Source organism: Mixophyes fleayi, chromosome 4, assembly GCF_038048845.1.
Source record: "Mixophyes fleayi isolate aMixFle1 chromosome 4, aMixFle1.hap1, whole genome shotgun sequence".
NCBI lineage: Eukaryota > Metazoa > Chordata > Amphibia > Anura > Limnodynastidae > Mixophyes > Mixophyes fleayi.
The window spans coordinates 187,252,828-187,260,978 of NC_134405.1; positions in this window are offsets into that span (position 1 = coordinate 187,252,828).

An 8,151-nucleotide genomic window follows, 5' to 3' on the forward strand; every position below is an offset into this window, starting at 1 on the left:
AAATCAAACTATTGACATATGATCATATTTTAATCTTAAGATTTTAGCGTCTTTAATGGTTTTATGAATTCTGATTACAGAGCTCACCGTTCTTAGAGTTCCGTTGTTTTCTTTCTCTTACGTAGAATTTCTTTATCTCATCCCAGATATTTTGACAGTGTTATAATAGTCCACATTAGTTTCTGTCCGTGTGTATGAGAAGTGTATTAGTGTGTGTCCGTGTATTGCTATTGATTTAACATCTGGGCTGGTTGGAGGGGGGGGGGGAGGCTAGAGTGTTCACTCATGGCTCGTCTTTTCATATTTATTGTACCTATCCTTTTTTCTCAAACAGGAACCCAAAATTATTCCAGGATCGGGACAAGCAACTACTGACCTTAAGACACCAGGAAGTGAAAGCTGAAAGAACAGGTAAGAGCAGGTTAGCTGCCAACTGTTCTGATTTTGGTGTGACAGTCCTGATTTTGGGTTCCGCTTTGTACCGATCTAGAGGCTGAGGCCCAGACTGTGCACTTTTTGCATACACTGCATCCTTATATACTGTAATATGGCACTATAAATGTGTATCCACATTTTAAATTTACCTCCCCTTACAATGAAAGATGGTTTTGCCAAGGTGCAAAGTTACTCCTTTTTTGCTTTGCTCTCCTTTATGACTCAGGCCCTCCATCTCTAAACAAAATTCCTCCTTAAATTTCCGACTAAGCCTTAAACTAAGTGTCCATACTGTCACACATCGGGGTCTTAACCACACTTTTTCTCCTGAGAATAGTTCTTCGCTCATGGCTTCAGTTGTTTCCAGCACTGCTCCTGAACACCCTGCATTTCCAAAGTGCATATATTTCTGCAAGAATACCACATTCATCAAGAGTGCTTATCTCAGTTTGAACTATGCATTATCTAGTGCTGATTCTGCAGTGTTTGGGACTTTGCTGGTTCTGAGTCTCTAGGGTTCCTTTCAAGTTCTGTATATCTGTGTATGTGTTCCAGGTGTATGACTGCCTCACAGTCCTGAGTTTTCCATTCCTAGTCACAGTTCTAAGTTCTGAGTTCCTGTCTCTAGTTCCAGCTTATTCTGTTCTAAGTTTCCGTCTTACACATTATGAGTTCCTAATAGTGGGTTTCAGTTCTGTGTGCATGACTACAGGTTCCGGGGTTGAGTTCCCATGAACAGTTCCAGAGTGTTGCTATTGGGGATCCAGTTCTGTACTCTGGCGAAAATTCTGGTCCTAGACTCCTGTCCTGCTAGTGCTACCCAGTGTACTACAGACGAGGGTTTATCAAGGCTTCTAGTTTCTGTTACACTCCTGCTTCAGCAAGACCCAGGGGTCCCAAAACGGATAGAGAAAAACAGACCAATGTGAAAGTGACAGTGATAGCTATAGATGATAGTTAACTTTCTATATATAACAGTTTCGGTCTCAGATTATTTCCATTTTTATGGCACAGACCTATAGTTAACCATGAAAGCCAGTAGGCAAATGCAATAGAAGAGACCTACTACCAGCAACCAGGATAATAAATGCTACACAAAAAAGAGGCATATATAGTAGATATATAGTCTCTTAAGGAGCTCTTGACCAGCCAACAATAGCCTTGCTGTAAAATGTATATCCAGATTGGGGGTGTCCCTCCCAATGAATCAGCTTTTTCTCTGCCAATTTAGCTTCCTTAATGAGATTAGGCCTCCTTTTCAGAAGGCCTAATCTCCACTTCCTGCCTAGTTGTTACAGGCCTGATTCATTAAGGAAAGTTAAGCAAAGGTAAGTAAGGCAAAACCATTTTGCATTGGAGGGGGAGGTAAGTTTACAATGTAATGGCAGATTTATATTTGGGGTAGGGCATGTCCTAGATCAAATTTAAATTTCAGTGTACAAATGAACCTTTGCCTGTGGCCCTGACCCAGCTTGTACCAGACGTCTCCACCTATGCTCTGTCAGGCCAGTCAGGTATTATCATCTCTGTCCAGTCCGCAGATGTCTGGCCTGTCCCTACTCCGTGTATTACCTCCCGTACCTGAGTGCTGCTGTGTGACCATAAACTTGTACTACACTGAGTGTAAGTCCTAGGGGCATCCGAGTACCTGTGAGCATAACCAGTCTTTACGGGAAAGGCGGCTGCTATAGGTGAAGTCCTCTTCTGCTAAGTTCTACAAGTTTATGTCGCACTGGTTGCCATAACACTAAAGTGGCATATTAATGTAATAACTGCTAAATTGGGGCCTTTTTGTTATCAAACCTACACATGGCTCCATTTTATCAGGTAACTCTAACAGCAACGATAAAGGGATTCCAGGGCACGGATCCCAACAATTCAGGTAAAGGTGCTTTTGTTAAGAGCCGCGGCTCCCCGACGGGCCGCCGCGGCTCGCTTCCGGCTCTCCCAGACGCCCCGGCCGTCTCCATGACGACCGGGGTGTCACTTCCGCCTCTGACGTCCCGGTTGCCTAGGCAACAACCGGGACACTGTAATCCGGAGGCCGCAGCGCCCGGCCAGCGGGCTGACACCCGGGCACATACCAGCAGGGAAAGGTAGGGCTATTTATGCCTATGGAGTAGACTCTGGTGAGAGTCTTTTTGATTTATATTTGGTGCTGTCTTGTGATTGCCAGTATTTTTCTCGGTGCAGAGATTATGCAGTGGGAGGGGTTGTATTACTATGACTCCTATTGGCTCTCCTTGCTATTTAAGGCAGTGAGGACTTAGCCTCATTGCCAGTTATAGCTTCCTGTGTAGCTAGGCTCCTGTTCCTGTTTCCCTGCTCCTGTGCTATATTCTAGTTTGGATTTCCCGTGTATGACCCCTGGCTTGTTTCTGGACCTCGTTGTATTGCCTGTGACCCCTGACTTCGGCTCGTTTCCTGATATCCCTGCCTGCTGCCAGCCCTTGACCTTTTGCCTGGATCTCACATCTCTGTGTTCTACTACGCTGCCTCAGGGTTCTCCCCAGTCAGTGCACACTACACAACCCTCCGTTCGTCTGCAGCCAAGTCTGTCCCCACCACTAGGGGCTCCAGCGAACACCAGACATCGGAGCAGATTCCGGGTTCTGTCATGCTGACTGAAGGAGTTCCTAACAGCTTTTTGACATTTTCTTTTTCTCAAAAGGTGGAATTAGTCTTCAAATTTATGTTACTTGGGGGAGCACTCTATTGTGATATAGAATACAGAGGGACAGGCAGTTAATTGCTTTAGGAAGATATTTTGTTGTCAGGAATTACTCTTGTGACCTTTTTTGCTAGGGAACAGAAACCCACTGAGAAAACATAGTTTACAAGTTAACCCATGCATGATACTCATGCATTCTAGTCAAATCAAGCTACTTAAGGTGTTAAAAAGGTTCTTGTCATGCATTTGGGGCTAGGCCAGGCCTCCTCAGGGGAAGAGCGTTACTTCCCGACGTAAGCGCCCTTTTTTAACGTGGTTTTGTCCACATGTCACCACCTCATCCTTCATCTTCATCGCCACATCCTTAATCTCCATCGTCCTACTGTTCTAAAACCTCTCGATACACAACGTTTCTGCTAAACACCTTATCGCTGTGCTCAATCAGTCTCCCTTGAAGGGCAGTATTCATAACCTGCACTTTCACATCACTGCTTCTCCGTACTCGTGAAAATGCGACATACAATTGTCCATGACTAAACACAGGCTCTGGTAAATAAATACCCACGTGGTCAAGAGTTTGAGCCCTCAACTCGTAAATTTAGCCTTTACTACCCCTCCCACGGGGGGAAGGGGGGATGATGGAAGTTAACTGACTTGACTATTCTAATTTTTTTGTCAAATAATGTCAGTATACCAAATTTCAGGTCAATTGGATGAGCCCTTTCTGAGAAAACAGATTTTTCCACACACACACCAACACACGCCGCTAGGCTTATATATATTAGATTGTTGGACTTATTATAGAATGACCATTTTATATAAGTAATGTTTTCATTTATTTGTGTAGATACGTTTGCAGTAATGTCATTCTATACATGAAATGGCTATATATGGATGCATGGTTATAATTGTGTATAAATATTTGGATGCTTGGTAATAATTGTATATAGTTATTTTGATGCATGATAATAATTGTATATGATTATTTGGATGTATGGTAATAATTGTATATGACTATTTGGATGCATAGTAATAATTGTGTGTGATTAATCGGATGGATGCTAATATTTTGATATGTATTGCTTTTAGCATTTAGTCAATTTGCTAAATTCTATTGTGTATAGAATTTTTAATATATTGAAATTTGTGTTTTTTCCTTTTTTCAACCTCACCAGCTATGTAATAACTGAGAGTAGTACATTACTTATTTTGGCAGAATAAGAAAGAAAACTAAATCTTTTGCATGCCATCAGAATGTTTACATTTCTCACTTGTATTTACTGTAAATACTTTATTCAAGTCTAAATGTTTTCAGTGACTTGCAAACAAATGGGTCTCTTTACTACTTCTTTATTTTCAGATTATATTTGTAGACAGTTATACAATAACACAAGTGGACATAGTACATATCTGCATGTTAAACGATTCTTTTGTTAAATACAAACCACAAAGAGGGCATTGGTTAAATCATAATGCTTTTTAAAAAAAAAAAATTTTCTCAAGCATGTTCAAAAACAAAAGATTTTCTGTTTTATAGCCAATATGTAAGTATTATACACATGCTTCATTTTCCATAACAACGACAAAACAAACAGGGCACTAGACGGCATTCTGTTCTAATAGATTTGCTTACATATTTGATGATGAGATCATTCTGGCATGTCTTGTTGATTTTAGTAAATGACTTCATATTACATTCGTGCATTTTGTTAAATAGTTGTATAAATGCTATAGATCTTCAAATGTCCATAGCAAATTTCATAATAATAGTAATAATAATAATAAATAATTATTTATTTTATAGCGCCTTTCTCCCAATAGGACTCAAAGCACTTTACATTGTTACAGATTGTTAGAAACTTTACATATATAGGGCCATGTTGGGAATCAAACCCAGCTCTGTGACCTAGCAATGCTAATTACTGTGCCACTTTGCTGCCCATGTGCCATAACAGTTTACAACATTCTCAGCAAGTAGTGTTTTGTTTTAAAATCGAATACGTATCACAAAATTAAAATTGTGTTTTTTGACAGAAGTTTTTATGTAGTATTGCAACAATCTCCAGTGGCTATTTAAGCTCTTGTACCTCACAATTTTTCCTAAGAACACAGCCATAAATAAAGAATGGTACCAAAACATTCTCCAACAGCAACTTCTCCCAACCATCCAAGAACAATTTGGTGACGAACAATGCCTTTTCCAGCATGATGCAGCACCTTGCCATAAGGCAAAAGCGATAATGAAGTGGCTCGGAGATCAAAACATCAAAATTTTGGGTCCATGGCCAGGAAACTCTCCAAATCTTAATCCCATTAAGAACTTGTGGTCAATCCTCAAGAGGCGGGTGGACAAACAGAAACCCACAAATTCTGACAAACTCCAAGCATTGATTATTCAAGAATGGGCGGCCATCAGTCAGTATATGGCTCAGAAGTTGATTGATATCATACCAGGGCGAATTGCAGATGTCTTCAAAAAGAAGGGTCAACACTGCAAATATTGACCCTTTGCATAAACTTAATTGTAATTTTCAATTTTCTTTGACATCTATGGAATGCTTGTAATTTTACTTCAGTATACCATAGCAACATCTGACAAAAAGGTCTAAAAGCACTGAAGCAGCAAACTTTGTGAAAACTAATATTTGTGTCATTCTCAAAACTTTTGGCCATGACTGTACATACACTTTTATTAATAGGTCACAAGTGATCACATCTATATGTATATCCAAAAGTTTCAACAAAATTTCATAACATCAAGCACCTGTCATTATCTGTCAAGTTCTCATTTTTGTTAAGACTTTATGTCCCAGAAATACCAACCTATAATGGTCAATTAGTCCTATTAAGGGTTGCAATATATATCTTAAACTTTTTTATTCTCACAACCTCCTCCATTTGAACTTTTATAGTTCAACATTTTCATAATTGTTATCAGTATTTATTAATGCAGTGGTAGTCAATCCAATACATTTCAGCAGCCTGTTGTGTGGCCCTCTAACTGCAAAAGGGCAGTACATTATCCTTAATCATAGTAACAATTAAAAACAATACATTTAATAAAAGAAAGAGACACCTATCTGTAATAATATATTAGCAGACATGTTGAACAAGTGTTATAAGCTATAAAAACAATAACAATAAAGAAGGCATGAGCTGGAGGCTGCTGATGAAGGCTCAGAGGGCTACATGCGGCCCAAGGTTCGCATGTTGCCCATCACTGTTTTAATGTATAGATTTCAATATTACAACCATCTTCATGATTTCTAACATTTATATAAAACAGTGATGGGCAACAGGCAGCCCTAGGGTTGCATTTGACCTGGGGCAGGCTGGGCTGGGGGGCAGGGGGTTATCTGCCCCTGGGCCAGTCCCATAGTGGGCTACTTTGAGCTGGGTCACTAAGCCACCTGCATTGTTTTCCTTTAAAATAGGCTGTTGAGTTGAGTCTTGTCCCCCGGGCATGTGACCCTCCGAGCCTTCACCTGTGACCTCCAGTTCCTTCTGGCTTTATTGTCAGATTTGTTTGCTATAGCTTGTAAAACTTGTTTAAAATGACTGCTGACATTTCTTTGTTTCAATGTATTGTTTTAACTTATTATTGAGATTAATGTTAAAGTGCAGCCCATTTGAAGGTTAAAGGACCCCCCACGAGGTCCCTGAAGGGTGTCAGATTGTCTGTCACTGATATATAGAGTATGTTTTATCATAGGAGTATTTTCTTTGTTCACTTTGTTATTTATTTCTATCATGGACATATACTGAATTATGAGGAATAAATGTACAACATTTTTACTCACATAAGGCACACATTCAGCAACTAAATTGGTTCAACACCTGAGCATAAACAGCAGCAATGTATATAAAGGCTAGCACTGTGGCAGAGTGGTTAGCATTTCTGACAGGTACTTCGGTTTTCTCCCACAATCCAAAGATATACTGGTAGGTAAATTAGCGTCTGATGGAATACCCCCATTGGGGTAATGGGGTTGATCGATAGCTGCGATTTTTCAACAATTTATGGAATCAAAATGTTATGCATTTCCCATGCCCAGAGTAAATGAACAGATGTAAAGACTGGATTGTGCAAGGTTTATTACAACATTTTCAGATTGGGTTGCACCAATGCTATTTTCCAGATAATGATGGACTACATCGTCAAGCCCCAAATTAACTATGCATCGCTGAATCTTATTGATGTGTTCATTTAAAAAAATATAGTTCAGAGATTAAGAAGGCTTTCAGATAGTGTATGGAGATTCTGTATTAACAACCAGTATTAATGCCTTAAAAGAAAAGTTTGTAGTTTGAACAAGTGCTTCTAAAATGGGACTTAAAACACTTATCCCCTAGGTAGTGAAATGTTTAATAATTAAGTCGGCACTGGAATCCCTTTACAATTATTTGCTGGGTCAAAAATGTAAATTTATCAGGTACCATTCTCCCTGTCTCAAGCGAAATAAATCTGTAAGTACCTCGGGGTCTGCTTGAATTGACACTACCTACAAAGACGCTTGGGGGCATATTCAATTAGCTTTCCGTTCACGGTAATGCACGTTACCGCGAAACATGCACAGTATTGCCGGTAATGCGGTACCGCAATAACACGGATTTTCGTACGCAACCCTATGGGGTGCGAACGAAAATCCACGTTATTGCGGTACCATGGATTGACTTCGCGGGCCGTTCCGGCGCGATCCCGCGAACCGGAAAGCTAATTGAATATGCCCCTTGGAGTCTAACGGAATAGGAGGTTTTCACCAGGGAACCCTGCAAGGAGGTATGAATTTTGTTGCTCCCACTCCACAAAGGTGGAGAACGCAGAAAACTCAGACCTGGAGACAGGTCATCTGCTGATAGGGGTATGCTTCTATGTTAATGTCTGGAGTACACAGCGGGGCAGTGGTCTGCAGGTGAGCGGCACACTGAGGTCCTCGGGAGCTGGGGAGGATCACCTGAAGGTGTAACGATCCGCAGAGGGAAAAGATTACAGGAGTCCAGGTATGCCGGTAAGACAGTATTTGGAACACACAGAGGTTTGATGA